The sequence below is a fragment of the Oryctolagus cuniculus genome, chromosome 2, assembly GCF_051225735.1.
Source record: "Oryctolagus cuniculus isolate XC-2025 breed Fujian yellow rabbit chromosome 2, ASM5122573v1, whole genome shotgun sequence".
Classification (NCBI taxonomy): Eukaryota; Metazoa; Chordata; class Mammalia; order Lagomorpha; family Leporidae; genus Oryctolagus; species Oryctolagus cuniculus.
The window spans coordinates 101,521,600-101,539,364 of record NC_142868.1 but is presented as its reverse complement, the minus strand read 5'-3'; the positions used below and the strand labels follow the sequence as shown (position 1 = coordinate 101,539,364).

At 43.0% G+C, this 17,765-nt stretch overlaps 1 long non-coding RNA gene across 2 annotated transcripts in view; it reads left to right on the top strand.

The window, feature by feature from the left end:
• LOC138848534 (uncharacterized) overlaps positions 1 to 17,765 on the top strand; it is a 79,013-nt gene that overhangs the window by 40,364 nt on the left and 20,884 nt on the right. The window lies entirely within an intron of this gene.

Sequence of the window (17,765 nt, the reverse complement as noted above, 5' to 3'; positions counted from 1 at the left end):
AAGAGTTCCTCCTGGGTATCCCACGTGGGTGCAGAGGCCCAGGCACTTAGCAAATCTCTACTGCTTTTCCAGGTCACAGCATAGAGCTGGATGAGAAGAGGAACAGCCAGGACTAAAAATCATGCCCACATGGGATGCAGGCACCTGCGGTGGTAGCTTAGCCCACTACATCACAGCCCCAGCCCCATTCAGAGATCTTTTAAGTGGCCATTTCTTATTCAGTCTTAAGGAGGTCAAGTGGTATTATCATAAAACAGCTTTTTCTTTTGTAGTTTCCAAATACAATATATTTATCTTAGAAAATAAGTGCTAAGGGGCAATAAGAATAGAGCTCTGATTACAATTGCTGTTTAGTCCAGACCGTAAAAGAACCAAGTTAGAAAACAATTTCTTGGGCTGGCACTGTGGCATAGTGGGTTAACACCCTCTCCTGAAGTGCCGGCACCCCATATGGGTGCTGGTTCTAGTCCTGGCTGCTCCTCTTCCAATCCAGCTCTCTGCTATGACCTGGGATAACAACAGAAAATTGCCCAAGTCCATGGGCCCCTGAACCCATGTGGGAGACTTGGAAAAAGAAGCTCCTGATACCTGGTTTTGGACCAACCCGATGCTGGTCATTATGGCCAATTGGGGAGTGAACCATGGATGGAAATTCTTTCTCTTTGTCTCCCTCTCTCTCAGTACCTCTGTCATTCAAATCAATAAATAAATATTTTCAAAACAAAACAAAAAATATCCACTAACAGCTGAACAAAATATTAAAAGAGATATTACCTGGTAGCACCATGTACAAGTTTGATACTTACCAAATACATTTCCCTAGATTTAAGTTGGAATTTCAATCTGGTTTCTGCCATTCTGAAACTCCTTAGGCCAATGACACCAGGTCAACAACTAGTTGCTCAGGTTATTTCTGATTCAAAGAAATATTCAGGAAGCAGCAAGACAGCTCACAGGGGTGATTTGTACCAGGGGCTGCTTTGCCTACTCTGGACTATGCTCCCTTCATGATCGCTATAATCTGTCTTTCAAAATAAAATAAAATAAAATAAAATAAATCTTTAAGATAAAATGAAAAAGCCAGAATCATGGAGCAAATGAACCTTAAGCACCAGAACAGTGGTGCTTCTAATACAAAAGTATTAGAGGTTAAAGCATGAAATATAGATATGCAGTGTAAGGTAATTATAAACGATGTATATACTTGCTGACCATTCTAATAAGAGAATAAACTCTAAAATAAAGGTACTACAGATAAATGACATTTTAGAGTAATGAAAGTGTCAATCAACCTGGATAAGATTAATTCTAGATATGCATGTATCTAACAAAGAAGCCCAACATTAAATGAAAGAAAATGACAAAAATCATAGAGAAAAGACTGGTCAAGACTAGTATTAGGAAGGGGGACTGTGGCATAGAGAGTAAAGCCACCAATTCTGGCACTCGTTCTAGTCCTGGCAGTTCTAGTGATCCAGCTCCTGGCTAACTCATCTTTTCAAAAGATTTATTTATTTATGTGAAAGACAGAGTTACAGAGAGTCAAACAAAGAGAGAGAGAGAGAGAGAGAGAGAGAGAGAGGTCATCCATCCACTGGTTCACTCCCCAGATTGCCAAAATAGCTGGAGTTGGATGCAGGGGCCCAAGGACTTGGGCCATTTTCCACTGTTTTCCTAGGCCATAGCAGAGAGCTGGATCAGAATTGAAACAGACAGGACTCAAACCAGGATCCGTATGGGATGCTGCCACTGCAGGCAGTGGTTTTGCCTACTGTTCCACAACATTGGCCAGCTTTGTAGCAATTTTGAAAGAAAATCAGCAGAGGAAGGCCTCTCTCTCTCTCTAGTACAGTATTAGATATAATAATTCTTAAAAATTAATATTAGGAGACAGAAATGTGTCACTTTTAATAATGGACAGAACAGGTTTGCAATATATTGGAAAGGATAAAGCAACTTGACCATGTACTTGAACAAAAGAATACACATTCTGTTCAAGTACTCACAGAACATTGTCTGCAGAAGATCTTTTGCTAGATCACAAAAAAAAACCTAAATAAAACTAAAAGAATAAAAATAAAAAAGGACATCCTATGACCACAGTAGATTCACCTGGAATATCAGTAACAGAAGAACATTTGAGAAGTGCACAATATGTGGAAAATAGGAGCACACTCCTAGGAGCTACAGAAACAAATCACAAAGGACAATAGCAAACATTGTGAAATGATTGGAAGTGAAATGCACATAAAAAAGGTAATGGGATATAGTTGAAGCTGAGATTAGAAGAGGCTCAGTCTCTCCATTCCTGTAGCTTTATAAAATGGGAAGTTGTGAGCACTTTAACTTTGCTATTCATCATTATGTAGGGTCTTTAAAGTTTGTAAACAATTTGTCAGTATCTGCCAAACACTTTATTAGTTCCACCAGAGGGCCAGCAGGGGGCAGCAAGCCACCGCTAAACAGTGAGCTTTGCACCAAAACTCACCCTGGAGAAGCCAAGCACAGGCTTGCTACTACCAGTGATGTATGCACAGCACCTACAGGAAAACAAGAGCATTTTTCCCTCAAGACTGAGTTAAGATATGATTGCAGCTTCTGAAAGACTTGGGCAGTTTCCACATGTAGGTAAAGATGCTGAACATGACCCTGATGGCTTAGGAAAAAATATTTTTCTTGTCCATGATGTTTCTCATTTTTAGAAAACATTTCACGGGGCAGCACTGTGGCATAGTGTTACCGGTAAAGCCGCCACTTGCAGTGCCAGCATCCAGTATAGGCATCGGTTTGTGTTCTGGCTGCTCAAGTTTCGATCCTGCTTTCTGCTATGGCCTGGGAAGGCAGTAGAACATGGCCCAAGTCCTTAGGTCCCTGTGACCGTGCGGGAGACCTGGAATAAGTTCTGGCTTCTGGCTTCAGATTGGTGTGACTCCAGCTGTTGCAGTCATCTGGGAAGCGAACCAGTGGATGGAAGACTTCTCTCTCAAACTCTCTCTGCCTCTTCTCTGTAACTCTCCCTTTCAAATAAACAAATCTTTAAAAAAAATTCATTTGAAAAGAGAGATACTGATTAAGAGACTGAGGGACACACACACACACACACATAGAGAGAGACAGAGGGAGAGAGATTGTCTTTGCACCTGCTGGGACCGGCCAGGGCAGTCAGAAGCCAGAATCTTATTCTGAATCCACCACGCTGGCAACAGAGAGATAACTATTAAGCTTGCTGCTCACCTGCTTGTGTATGAACAGGAAGCTGGATCAGAATCAGTACTGGGACTTGAACCCAGGTACCATAACATGGAATGTGGGTCTTTTCACTACCATGCTAAATGCTTTTTCCCTGAATGTTTATCTCATTTTCTGAAATGCTTCCAGGTGAGTTATTCTGTGTTTCTTCATATAAAGTTTAAGGAAGAGTCATGTATCCATTATTGAGTGTTTTAATGGGATGGAGCTATATCATGCTGTGATATTTCTACAGATTTAAGAGGGCTTGGGGAATTAATCCCAACATAGATTCAGAGAGTGGCAGACAAAAACAGTGTGAAAATATACATAATGTATCAGAACATTGCAATACAGACTTGGTGGTCCTGCATTGGAGCCTGAGGTGAAAAGAAGAATCTGACCTCCTGCATTCATGTTTTCATTAATTCTATATCATTCTCTTCTACACAACTTCAAAGTAGTTGTAAATGTCTTTGAAAGCAGAGGTGTTAAAATTCATGTTATGCTCAGTTTAGATATATTATTTGTACCCAAACCACAATATATTATCTTCTTACTTTCCTGAATTTATAAAAAGCAAACTTTGAAATAATATATTTAAAATAATACTGAGTGTATCTCATTTTCATCTGTGTGAATCTCCCTGTTTAATTGACAATTTTTGTCAAAGAAAAATCAGTTTTCCCTCTTCTAAGTAGAGAAAGAGACTTGTGAGGGAAAATATCTCAACAAAGTTAGCTGGGCTGGAATTTGGCACAACAATTAAGCTGTCACTTGGGACACCCACATCAGCTACAAGAGTGCCTAGGACAGAGTCCTGGATCTTCTCCTAATCCCATCATCTTGCTAATGTTCACCCTTGGAGGCTAAGCCACTCAGATCCATGCCAACCATGACGGAGACCTTGAATGAGTTCTTGGATCTTGGCTTTGGCCTCACTTAGCCCCAGCTATTCTAGGCATTTGGGGAGTGAACCATCAGATGGATCATCTCTGCTGTCTTAGTCTCTCTGGCATTCAAATAGAAAGTTAATTTAACAAACTAAGGGAATGGGATTTAGCATAGTGATTGGAGCACTGCTTGAGATGCCTACATTCTATGTCAGCATGCCTGAGTTCAAGTCCCATCGCTGCTCCTATTGCATAACGATTCCCCCAAACTCATTAGCAATGTTGTTATAGAACCCCCTAACCAGGACCTGCCCCATGGCATACCAGATAAAAATCACTGCCTGCAGTGCTGGCATACTATATGGGCACCACTTTGAGTCCCAGATGCTCCACTTTTGATCCAGCTCTCTGCTTTGGCCTGGGAAAGCAGTGGAAAATGGCCTAGGTCCTTGGGCCTCTGCACCCACATGGGAGACCTAGAAGAAGCTCCTGGTTTCAGATCAGTGCAGCTTCAGCCATTGCAGCCAATTAGAGAGTGAGCCAGCAGATGGAAGACCCCTCTCTCTCTCTCTCTCTCTTTCTCTCTCTCTCTGCCTCTCATCTCTCCATGTAACTCTGAGTCTCAAGTAAATAAATCTTTAAAACAGGAACAAACAAACAAAAAGAACCCCCTAACCTATATGTGCTTGCACAACACACAGTAAGCCAATCACTGACATTGAGTGGTGGTGGATTGAGGTATTTATGGCAAAGTCCAAAGTAAGATGAGAACTTTTGCTTAATTTCAGGGCTTCCTGAGAAGTTAGAAGTAAAGGTTTTTATAGATTAAAATTGGGGCTGACAGGTGATTGTTGAGCTTTGGCCAAGTTTCCAATTGTTCAGTGGTGCTTGTGATCTTCCTTTTATTGTTGGCAATGACATGTTCTTTAGGGAATTTTTATGATGTCCCGGTGGGCTTCAGTTGGCCTGGGGTTTACATGTAAATGATAGTTATTTACTTCCCAGACTTGGATTTTTCTTACCTGGATCTGAAACTCCCCTAAATAATCCTTTCCAGACAATTTTGGCTAACAGGGTTATCTATTGCAGAAACAAATGACTTCTTTTGTCCAGTGATTACTAGCTTGTGAGGCCAGCTGTATCACTCCCTTTTTTTAAAAAAAGATTTATTTATTTACTTCAGAGGGAGAATTTACAGACAAGCAGGGAGAGAGAGAGAGAGAGAGAGAGAGAGAGAGAGAGGTCTTCCATCTGTTGGTTCACTCCCTAAATGGCCACAATGGACAGAGCTGAGCTGATCTGAAGCCAGGTGCCAGGAAATTCTTTCCACATGGATGCAGAGGCCTAAAGACATGGGCCATCTTCTGTTGCTTTCCAAAGCCATTAGCAGGGAGCTGGATCAAAAGTGGAGCAGCTGGGACTAGAACCATCACCCATATGAGATGCTGGCACTGCAGGTAGAGACTTAGCCTACCATGCCACAGCATTGGTCCCAAATTTTTTTTGACATTGTATAGGCAAGGAAATTTTGGGCTAAGAGACACAGACAAGAGGCTGAGCCCTGATTTTGTATTATAGAAGTTTTGTCTCAATTGCCCCTATTTCTTATTATTCCTCAAACCTCAGGGAAAAGGAACAATGACTGTCTGACTGGGGTATTGTAAGAATGAAGGGAGACAAAGTTTTAGGTATTTCTTTTATTAGTTATTTATTTACTTAATAGTCAAGTTAACAGAAATAAAGCGAGACAGAGATTTTCCATTGCTCGTTCACTTCTCAGATGGTTGCATAATCCAGGGATTGATCATGACAAAGCTAGGAGCTTCTTCAGGGTGTTCCACATGAGTGGTAGGGGAACAAGTACTTGAGTCACCTTCTGCTGCTTTTGCAAGGCCATTAGCAGGGAGCTGGGTCAGAAGTGGAGCAGCTGTGACTCAAACCAGCATCCAAATGGGATACTGAGTAGAAGTTGGCTGTTTTACCTGGTACACTACAACACCAGCCCTGTAGGCATTGCTTCAGACAAAGTTTCTAGTCTCGGGTTTAGCTGTAGAGATCCTCTGCATTATGAGAAGGATTGCACAGCCAGTTTCTGTGCAGCTTTTTTTTAGATTTATTTATTTATTTGAAAGGCAGAGTTACAGAGAGGCAGAGGCAGAGAGAAGTTTTCCATCTGCCAGTTCTCTGCCCAGATGGTTTCAATGGCAGAAGCTGAGCCAATTCAAAGCCAGGAGACTTGGAGCTTCTTCCAGGTCTCTCACACAGGCGTAGGAGCCCATGTACTTGGGCCATCTTCCAGGCTTCTCCCAGGCAATGGCAGAGAGTGGATTATAAGTGGAGCAGCTTGGACTTGAACCAGTGCCCATATGGAATGCTGGCACTGTGGCATAGCAGGTAAAGCCACTGCCCACAGTGCTAGCATCCCATATGGGCACTGGTTCACATTACAGCTACTCCACTTCCAATTCAGCTCTCTACTATGGCCTGGGAAAGCAGTAGAAGATGCCCAAGTCCTGGGGCCTGCTCAGGATACCCGGAAGAAGTTCCTGGCTCCTGATTTGGATTGGCCCAGCTCCGGTCACTGTGCCCATTTGGGGAGTGAAACAATGGATGGGCGATCTCTCTCTCTCTCTCTCTCTCTCTCTGCTTCTCAAATAAATAATTAAATAAATCTTTTTTGAAAAAGATTTAGCCTGCTACAGGTTTATTGAATTTCAAGTCCCATTTGTAGTTGCCTTAGCAAGGCCAGACCCATGGGCTTTCTAGGACATGGAATGGGTGTTTCCCCCTCTGCTAAAGGGACATTGCTCAGATCCAGCTGTTCAATATCATAAAATTATTCACATATATGTGCCCCAGAGGGGTCTCGTGGCAAGGTGACTGGATTAAACATTATAGCTTCAGGCCAGTGCCATGGCTCACTGGGCTAATCTTCCTACTGCGACACCAGCACTCAGGGTTCTAGTCCTGGTTGGGGCACTGGTTCTGTCCCAGTTGCTCCTCTTCCAGTCCAGCTCTCTGCTGTGGCCCAGGAGGGCAGTAGAGGATGGCCCAGGTGCTTGTGCCCTGCACCTGCATGGGAGACCAGAAGGAAGCACCTGGCTCCTGGCTTTGGATGGGTGCAGTGTGCCTGCCATGGCACCCGTTTTGGGGATGAACCAACGGAAAGAAGACCTTTCTCTCTGTCTGTCTCTCACTAACTCTGCCTGTCAAAAAATTTATAGCTTCAGAGTAACATTTTGGTTATCAAATAGTATGTCTTAATATCTTCCAAATAGCCCAAAATGAGCCAGTAACCTTTGCTCCAGAAGTGGAAGCACACAAAGTGAGTTGTGTGTATTGTGCTGGGTTGGCCAAAAGTGAGTTACTCTGTGTCCTGCAGTACACCAGTGACTGTTATTCTGAGACATATCAGCCAGCCTCACATGGCAATGCCCAGATCAATCTTACAGCATAAGCAATTTTATTTTTCCAAAGTTTGAATTAGTACTCTGCATCCTAATCCCAGCTTTTCAGGAACAACAATGTCAAAGAACTTCCTCAGAAGTTCACTGTGGGTGCTGTACAAAATTTCTAGCATTAGGTATGAGAACACTAAGTATCACATCAAGTTAGCATCTCCCCTTCAAAATGGAAGCCCTCTCTAGAGGATATAGTTCTGACAGAATGTTCTGTTATAGTTACTATCAAACAATAATTCATTTAAAAAAAACTCTCCCTTTATAACCACCCTGCTTCATCTAATCTGATTTAGGATTGACACTAATGACTCATTGCATCTTGATATTTGTTTCCTCCTTGTGAACAAAATCCATTTCTGAAAATGCAGCTGATCATGTTCCAATTTTTCCAGGTTTTATTTGACCTGGTTTTTGATCCAGACCCATGTAAGAGAGAAACATTTGATGAGAAGGGGTCAGTGTGAGCACATTTTTAGCCAAATTTGAGCAACAATGAGGGTTTAGAAGGAGTGGTCTTCAGGCTAACTTTACTTGCTGTCCATTCATAAACTTAGCTATATCTGTTATGTAGCCAGAATTCACTATCTCAAAGTGCCAGGCCAGGAGTATTATGCTGGGAATTATACTTCTGAAAAATTCTGCCAGGCAAGAGGCACAAAGATCAAAAAGAAAAATATATAACAATGCTGGCCCTGTGGAGTAGCGGGTAAAGATGCCACCTGCAATGCGGGCATCTCACATAGGCACTGGTTCATATTCTGGCTGCTTCACTTCCGATCCAGTTCTTTGCTATGGCCTGGGAAGGCAGTAGATGGCCCAAGTCCTTGGGACCCTGCACCCACATGGGAGACCTGGAAGAATCTCCTGGTTTCTGGCTTTGGATTGGCGCAGCTCCAGCCATTACAGCCAACTGGGGAGTGAACCAGTGGGTGAAAGACCTCGCTCGCTCTCTCTGCCTCTCCTTCTCTCTCTATGTAACTCAGACATACCAACAAATAAATAAATATTTTAAAAAAGAAAAATATGTAACCAAACCAAAGAAGATAACAAATTGAGTTGTCATCCTAAACAATGAACAGAGTTAAAAGGTAATAGCAGAATATTTTACTATAATTGACATTATATAAGGAAACTAGAAATGTTGATTAATCATACACTAATAAGCCCCATAAAACATTTTTTAAAAAAGGATTTATTTATTTATTTGAAAAGCAGAGTTACATAGAGGCAAGGGCAGAGAGAAAGTCTTCTATCCAGTAGTTCACTCCCCAAAAAATCGTAACAGCCAGAGGTGGGCCAATCCAAAGCCAGGAGCCTTGGAGCTTCTTCCAGTTCTCACCTGTGGGTGCAGGGGCCCAAGCACAGGGGCCATCTTCCACTGCTTTCCCAGGCCATAGCAGAGAGCTGGATCAAAAGTGGAGCTGCTGAGACTTGAACCAGTGCCTGAATGGGATGCAAGCACTGTAGGCAATAGCTTTACCCACTATGCCATTGCACCAGCCCCCCATAAAACTTTTAAAATCAGGAAATCTAAAAACAATGAACAAATTTGCAATTAAATAGCAAGTGCATTATAATCCATTTTTAATTGCATTAAACATATATAATGAGTAATGATTCAGAATCTCTCCAAGCTAAAAATCCAATCCAAAAAGGAATTATATTTTCTTTTTTACATATTTTTGTTTATTTGAAAGGTAGACTTATAAAGAGAGAGAGAGAGAGAGAGAGAGAGGTCTTCTAACTGCTAAATCACTCCTATTGGTTACAATGATCAGGGCTGTGCCAGTCTGAAGGCAGGAGCCAGGAGCTTCTTCTGGGTTTCCCACACAGGTGCAGGATTTGGACCATATTCCACTGCTTTCCCAGGTGGATTAGCAGGGAGTTGGACCAGAATTGAACAGACAGGACTTGAACTGGTATCCAAATGGGATGCTGGCATCACAAGTGGCATCTTCACCCACTCTGCTGCAGTGCCAGCCCCTTATATTTTCTTTTTTGACTTCGGTATCTAATGTTTTGATGTTTGGGAGGCCTACTAAGAAGTGACAGCTTCTATTCACTCACTGAAAGTCTAGGAACACTTGAAGCCATGTGTTCTGTGCTTAATTTGTGATATGCTAATGTTCTCAGTTATAACATGATGTCATGAGTACAAATTCTTACTGAACTCACACAATCACAATGTAATAAGAAACCAAAAATCCTCCTAAAAGTTTTATATTTTAGATGAATTAATTAGAGAAAAGGTGAACACTCCATCTATATACAAAAGTATATCAAAGCTTAATAACAATAGAAAGTACAGAAATATTCCAGAACTTAGGTGAAACATTCAAATACAGAACCAACAATATTTTAAATAAAAACATAAATCCATAAATTTGTTTGATTTATTCATTCTTATAACTAATTCTCCATTGCTCTCCTTTAGAATTTTAGTGCTTTTTTAAAAAAAGATTTATTACTTATTTGAAAATCAGAGTTACACAGAGAGAGAGAGAGAGGTCTTCCATGCGATGGTTTACTCCCCAATTGGCCACAACAGCTGGAACTGCCCTGATCTGAAGCCAGGAGCCAGGAGCTTCTTCCAGGTGTCCCACATGGGTGCAGGGTCCCAAGGACTTGGGCCATCTTCTACTGCATCCACAGGCCACAGCAGAGAGCTGGATTGGAAGTGGAGCAACTGGGACTAGAACCAGCGCCCATATGGGGTGCTGGCACTTCAGGCCATGGCATTAACCCACAGTGCCACAGCGCCAGCCCCTTAGTGCTTTTTTTTAAAGTTTTTTTTCTTTCCCTCAGAGTTCTGGAAATTTTTATCAGAATTTGTCAAAAACCTGTAATTAAGAACATTTGGGTCTGGCATTGTGGCTTAGCAGGTAAAGCTACTGCCTGCCATGCCAGCACCCCATATTGGGTGCTGGTTTGAGCCCCAGCTGCTCTGCTTCAGATCCAGCTCTCTGCTGTGGCCTGGGAAAGCAGTAGAAGATGGTCCAAATCCTTGGGCCCCTGCACTTGTGTAGGAGACCCAAAAGAAGCTCCTGGCTCCTGGTTTCAGATTGGCACAGCTCTGGCCATTCATTTGGGAGTGAACCAGCAGATGGAAGACCTCGCTCACTGCCTCTGCCTCTCTGTAACTTAGGTCATATATAAGGACTTTTGAAAGTCTTAATTTTGGCCCAGCACTGTAGCATAGCAGCTAAAGCCATTGCATGCAGCTTTGGCATCCCTATGGGCTTTGGTTTGAGTTTCAGCTGCTTCACTTGTGGTCCAGTTCCCTACTGATATGCCTGGGAATGCTGTGAAGGATGGTCTAAGTGCTCTCTAACTCTGCCTTCCAAATAAGAAAAATAAATCTTTTTTTAAGAAAAACCTTCTGGGCCAGTGGCATGGCTCAATAGGCTAATGCTCTGCCTGCGGTGCCAGCACACCAGGTTCTTGTCCCAGTCGGGGCACTGGATTCTGTCCAGGTTGCTCCTCTTCCAGTCCAGCTCTCTGCTGGGGCCCAGGAGTGCAGTGGAGGATTGTCCAAGTGCTTGGGCCCTGCACCCACATGGGAGACCAGGAGAAGCACCTGGCTCCTGACTTCAGATCAGTGTGGTGAGCCAGCCACAGTGGTCATTGAAGGGTGAACTAATGGAAAAGGAAGACCTTTCTGCCTGTCTCTCTCTCTCACTGTCCACTCTGCCTGTCAAAAAATTAAAAGAAAAAGAAAGAAAAACCTTTTGGAGTGTGTAGACAGTATATAGAGTGTGTATAATCAACCAGACTCTGACAAATCCAACCAAAAAGTAACCATCATCATTAAGAAATTCTTCCAGGTTTGAATTCTGGCTTTGCCACTGCTTAGCAATAGCATCTTGGGTAATCTCCATTCTTCTTCACTTGGAAAATGATGATAATAGTATCTTGTGCTTAAGCAAAATGAAATGGGACAACACATTTTAAAACACTACTAGCCATGTCTAGCATATAATGACTCAATGAATACTATTTTACCATTTTTACTACTACTGTGCTATCAGATTGTACCCAGTGGGCCACACTTGAGTTCCCCTACTCTGAGCTTATAAGCCCAATCAACATGTCATGCAGCTGCAGAGACTTGATGTCTCCTGTATCGCTCCCTAGAGTGCTCTAGACCTCATATAGGACAACTCATGGGTGAGTACATGGGAGAGAGTTGCCAGTGAGCATACAGCAGTGAGAAGACCCCCTGCCTTACAGAACAGTGGTTTATGTAGAACAAAGTGGACTGAAAGGGCTTGGGGATGTGAGCTAAAGCTGGGCTGATGAGAAAGAGGGAGAGTTTGGGCTAGATTTCAGGGTCACTTGAGATCACAGTGTGAGCTGGGAGAGGTTCAGGCTGAGGCTGGACTGTGAGGCTTAGCTGCTGCGATATGGATAGATAGCTTGAGAGGAGTGAGAGAGATCTTGGGCAGACAGCAGGAGTCTTCTGATAGCAATGTGTCCAAAAGTCAAGGCAGGACAGGCCTGGTTAAAGTAGGCTGGAGCTGTATTGGCAAGGCAGAAAAACAGGGGCCTGCTTGTTGTTATGTAAGAGGTCAACAGGGATCCAAGGCTTTTGTCCTTGCTCCATCACTGAGTATGATAAAGTCAGAACAAAGCATGCTTTGATGAAGGCGATTTCCGGTAGTAATTCTACAATAAAAATGTATCCAATCACAATCTGCTGCAGTTCAGATAGATTTCACTCTTTGGCTAAAGGCATTCATGTTTGGTGCCTTTCAGCTGGGAATCTGAGGAAATGTCCAACCAGGGTAAATGCCATAAGAGTGGCCATGGACTCTAGTAGAGACAACAGTGTGCACCACCGGTGACAAAATCCAGCTCTAATTACAGAACTCCAAATCCCCAGTGAGAGGCCACACAATTAGCATCTTTCAAGTTCACAAGGTGTACTTATATTTTGCAAGAACTCTCAGTCAGGCCTCAAGCTATGTGTATGTTTTAAGTAGATATCATTTGCTATACCTTTTGCAGGAAAGACAAACAGAAAATTAGCCACATTGGGCCCTTCACTCACAATTTCCAACATCACTACTACCATCAATTCTGATTTAAGAAGAGGTCAATTGTGTGTCTTGGGGAAGGGGCAACAGGGATGTATTATTTTGCTGTCTCTCTGCTCTGTTTCTAGCCTGCAAATCTCTCCTCTTCTCTAGTTGTCCCAGGTAAGAAGTCAGATTGCTTCACTTGCTCACCTGTCTGCCTTGCAAATCCCATGCCCCACTCTCCCTCTGTCAGAGTCTCACTCACGTTGTAGGTCAGAGGAGCATAAAGGGAAAGACATGGGGTCAGGAGACCAGTTCATCTTCCAGGGCTGTCCCTGTCACATCAACCCCTAAAAGTGTTGTTGCTATGGCAACTCTCCAACCTTGAAGCTAGTGCTTCAAACTTCCTCTGGCTGTAGGTCCACATGTATCCCCTGGCCTCAGCAGGCACTCCAGATGCAGATTTGGTCCATGCATACTAAAGTGCTGACCAGGCAGAAGCAGGGCTAGTTCAAACTCCTGCCTATCACCCATTCTTTGTGTGTCAACAGCTGGAGCCAGCACCATGAGGCCACAAATATCTTCACGCCTTCTGTGCCCTGCTACCCTGTTGGCAAATGTGCAATGAAGCCAGCCTCTGAGGCTTCTGCTGTATCCTTGGATGAATGGGTTCTAGAAGGGTGGGGCTTTTTCTCCTCATGTGGTTTTGAAAGTGTCAAGATAGTGCTTGCCCACCTCTAGTCTTAGGGGATTTCTCATTTTCTGGGAGCATATACTCAGGAGGTTGGCAGCTGGGCACTTCTGAGTTGTGAAAGGGAGTATTTATTTATTTTGCTTTTTTAAAAAAATATTTAATTTATTTGAAAGACAGAGTTACAGAGAGAGGTAGAAACAGAGAGAGGTCTTTCATCCAATGGTTCACTCCCCAGATGGCCTCAATGGCTGGAGTTGCACCAGCTGGAGCTGCACCAGCTGGAGCTGCACTGATCTGAAGCCAGGAACCAAGAGCTTCTTCCAGGTGTCCCCCAAGGGTGCAAGAGCCCAAGGACTTGGGCCATCTTCTACTGCTTTCCCAGGTCATAGTAGAGAGCTGGATCAGAAGAGGAGCAGCTGGGACTCAAACCAGTGCCCATATGGGATGCAGGTGCTTCAACCCAGAGCTTTAACCCACTGTGCCACAGCACCAGCTCCTATTTATTTTGATTTTTAAGGACTCTTAGGTTGAGTGTGACCAAAATCCCCTGCCTCAATTTTCTCATATTGCAGTACACCCATAAGGTGAGTATTGACTCATAAGATGAGTCTTCTATTTAGTTGACACCTCAAGATTCTGTTCATTCAATAAGTCATTATCATCTGTCCTCTGTGGGTATGTGGGAGATCTGGTGGCAGGAGGGTTTAATGCAAAAAAAAAAAAAAATATCCACCTGCGGCACCAGTACTCCAAGTTCTAGTCCTGGTTGGGGCACCAGATTCTGTCCTAGTTGCCCCTCTTCCAGTCCAGCTCTCTGCTGTGGCCCAGGAGTGCAGTGGAGGATGGCCCAAGTGCTTGGGCCCTGCACCCACATGGGAGATCAGGAGGAAGCAAAGGGCTCCTGGCTTCAGATCAGCAGAGCGCACCAGCTATACCAGCCATTTAGGGGGGTGAACCAACAGAAGGAATACCTTTCTCTGTGTCTCTATCTCTCTCTCACCAACTCTGCCTGTTAAAAAAAAAAAAAGAAAAGAAAAGAAAAGAAAAGAAAAGAAAAGAAAAGAAAAGAAAATGAAAGAAAAGAAGGCTTCCCATGAATGAGGAAACCTCAGGGTAAAATGATTCTGGCCTCAAATGGAGGACCTCCCACAGTCCCTCTGGTCAACCACAGGCAGAGGTGAGTTTCTCTTTCTTGTTATGCCTCTCTACAGACATGAGCACCAGGATAGAAGCTAGGACACCTCAGCCTCGTACAAGTTAATGAGAGTTTGACAGCCTCCCAGTCAGTCAGGATCCAGGCTCTGGCCCCAGCTTCAGTTACCAAGCCTCTGCCTATCATCTGCCTATTTTCTTTTCAGACAACTTTGTCATTTCTGGGCTCTCCTGCCTGAGATTTGACCTTAGCCTAATTGTTCTTACCTGACGTGGATGTGAAATCCACAAATGATGTAGGTGATTCTATTGTGCACCTACACCTTTTATCACACTGTTTTGTAATGGTCTATGTCCTTGTCACCTGTCCCCCAGGACTGAAGTGTCTTTAGGGTAAGCACTATATTCACAGCATTCATGTTGTATCAATTATACCCAGGAGAGTACCAGGCATAGTGCAGACAAATCATCCCTGTCTCCCTTCCTCCTCTGCTCCTTATGCCCCTAGTGTTAGATGCTCTTGGTTCTCTCCTCCTCCTCCACACCTCCCTCTGCACACTGCTGCCACATTTAGACCCCCACACACCATGCTCCTCTACGCCCTCTGACCCCATGTGCTCTCCAGTTCCAGTGGCTCCAACAGAAAGATATAGTAAGGGAGTGAGGCTTACTTGTACCCATAAAGCCAAGCTCCTGTGCTCCATTATCACTAGATGAATTGTAGATGTTGGCCTTGAATGTGTTGATTCTGCTCAGTTCTGATGGCCCCATGGCAACTCAGAGCATGGTAGTCTCCCAGAAATCAAAATGCCTGCCTGCATATTACATCCAGCTAGGGGCCACAGAGCTCTGCATCACTGTTCTTGGAGCCCTTTCCACTTAGTCACAGTTCACACCGACTGCTTTCTTCTCTTTGTGCCCACTCATGCCTGCCAGAGGAGCCAGTTTATGAGCCAGTTTAAGAGCCATGATGCTGAGCCAGTGGCAGGACACCTCACTTGGACTTTATAATGCATATTTTGACTATTCTGGGAACATTTTTACATATGTCCTGCTCATTGTACTTTGAGTACCTGAGATTGCTGGACACATGAACTGTGACTTAGTGAGGTATTCCAAATTCAGCTATGAATTATGTAATTTTGTGAGATTTTGAATTTCATTTTTATTTAGGTTGTTCGTATAGCCACTGATTATGTCTTCTAGTTTCTTTTCTTTGAAAATAGTTTCTCATCAGCATTTTTTAGATTTTATTTACTTATTTGAAAGGCACAATTTCAGAGAGACAGAGGCAGAGAAAGAGATAGAGAGACAGAGAGGGAAAGAGAGAGAAAATCTTTGATGCACTGGTTCACTCCCCAGATGGCTGCAATGGCTAGAGCTAAGCTGATCTGAAGCTAGGAGTCAGGAGCTTCTTCTGGATCTCCAATGTGGGTGCAGGGGCTCAAGGACTTGGGCCATCTTCTACTGCTTTCCCAGGTCACAGCAGAGAGCTGGACCAGAAGTGAGAAGCTGGGACTTAAACAGGTTCCCATATGGGATGCTGGCACTGCAGGCAGAGGCTTTACCCACTACACCACAGCGCTGACCCCATGTCTTTTAATTTCTAAGTAACTGCATCATAGTGAGGACCATTGTATATGGTAGCAGTTAACATGATGGCCTTGATGATTTACATAGGGCTTATACATATCATTTACCCATGAGTTTGTGTTCTAGATTTATGCAAACTTTGTAAGTTGATTGGAGGTAGCCTTTTGTTACTGATGAACATTAATGTGGTGAGAACATCTTGTGCTTTAAAAATAAAATCCAAATTAAGATTTACACATAAGTTTCCATCTGCCTTCATCCACCATATTAAAGCATTGAACTCCCATTGATTCTACATGTAGATCTCAATGTAATATTTGCCTTTTCTTCATTCTCACTGCCACAGTACGTCTGCATGGATCCAACTAAATTATCTTTAATAGACTAATTTACCCCCTGTCTTTTATTTTCCTTACCTTTGTGTCCAAAGCCTTTTGTGATTCAGCCCAGTCTCCCTGCCTGTATCTGGTTGTTCAGTGTCTCTTACTTCAATTTCTAGAGAAATCAAGTGTCTGGTAGTTCTTTCCACATACAACACAGAAGATTGCTCAATAAATGCTTATTAAATAAATGAATGGAATGCCTTCCATAGCAAGGGTGAACATTTGACCTGTTGGCCTGGATGGTTCCTGTTTATACACTTCAACCCTAATTGTGACAGTCTTCAAATAGATTTCTATTTCCTTGTCTCCTCTACTAGGCAATTCTTGGGGGTCAGAACTCTTATTTGCTTGTTTCTATATTCTCATTTATTCATTGCACTAAGAGACTCTGTCCAGATGCTGAGTTAATTTCAAGGCAAACATGTTTCTTGCCCCCATTTAAATTTCAATTTGGCAAGAAAGAGCAGTCTACCCAAAGAATATTGCCTGACAGTAAATACTAGTGTGAAGTCAATGGATAAATATTTAAGCATTCCTAATCCAGCAACAACTCTAATCCCATGAACTAGAATTGACAGAAGCAATCATAAACATAGAACTCCATGTCATCCAGTTATCCATTTGCATTTCTACTTAAACATTTTAAAAATCATATGTATACCTAAGATTGCATAATATATATATGCTATCTTGATATTAAATGTAAGAAAAAATGAAAATGACCATGGAATAATAGCAACTTTGAATTGCCTTCCTTTTTAGAGAAGTTGTAATCCTATGTTCTCCACAGTGTAGATTATTGTTGTGGGTACTCTTCCTCTCTCTCACTTTTTTTTTAAAGATTTATTTATTTATTTGAAAGAGTTACACAGAGAGAAGGAGAGAGAGAGAGAGAGAGGTCTTTCATCTGCTGGTTCACTCCCCAACTGGCTGTAATGGCTGGAGCTGTGCCCATCTGAAGTCAGGAGCCAGGAGTTTCTTCTGGGTCTCCCACATGGGTGCAGGGAACCAAGGTCTTGGGCAATCTTCTACTGCTTTCTCAGACCATAGCAGAGTGCTCGGTCTGAAATGGAGCAGCTGGGACTCAATCCAGCACCCACATGGGATGCCAGCACTGCAGGAGGCAGCTTTACTTGCTTCACCATGGCACCAACCTCCCTGTCTCTCATTTTTTTTCCCCAGATGACAAATCTGGGGTTTTAGAAACTGAGCCCCAAGACAAAAGAATTTCTTAGACCAGTATTATATTTTAGTTAGCCTTTAACCTAGACGTTTTAATGATATTGCCATGGGAAAATTCTAAACTCTTTGCACCTCAGTTTCCCCTTAGTGAAAACCCTGAT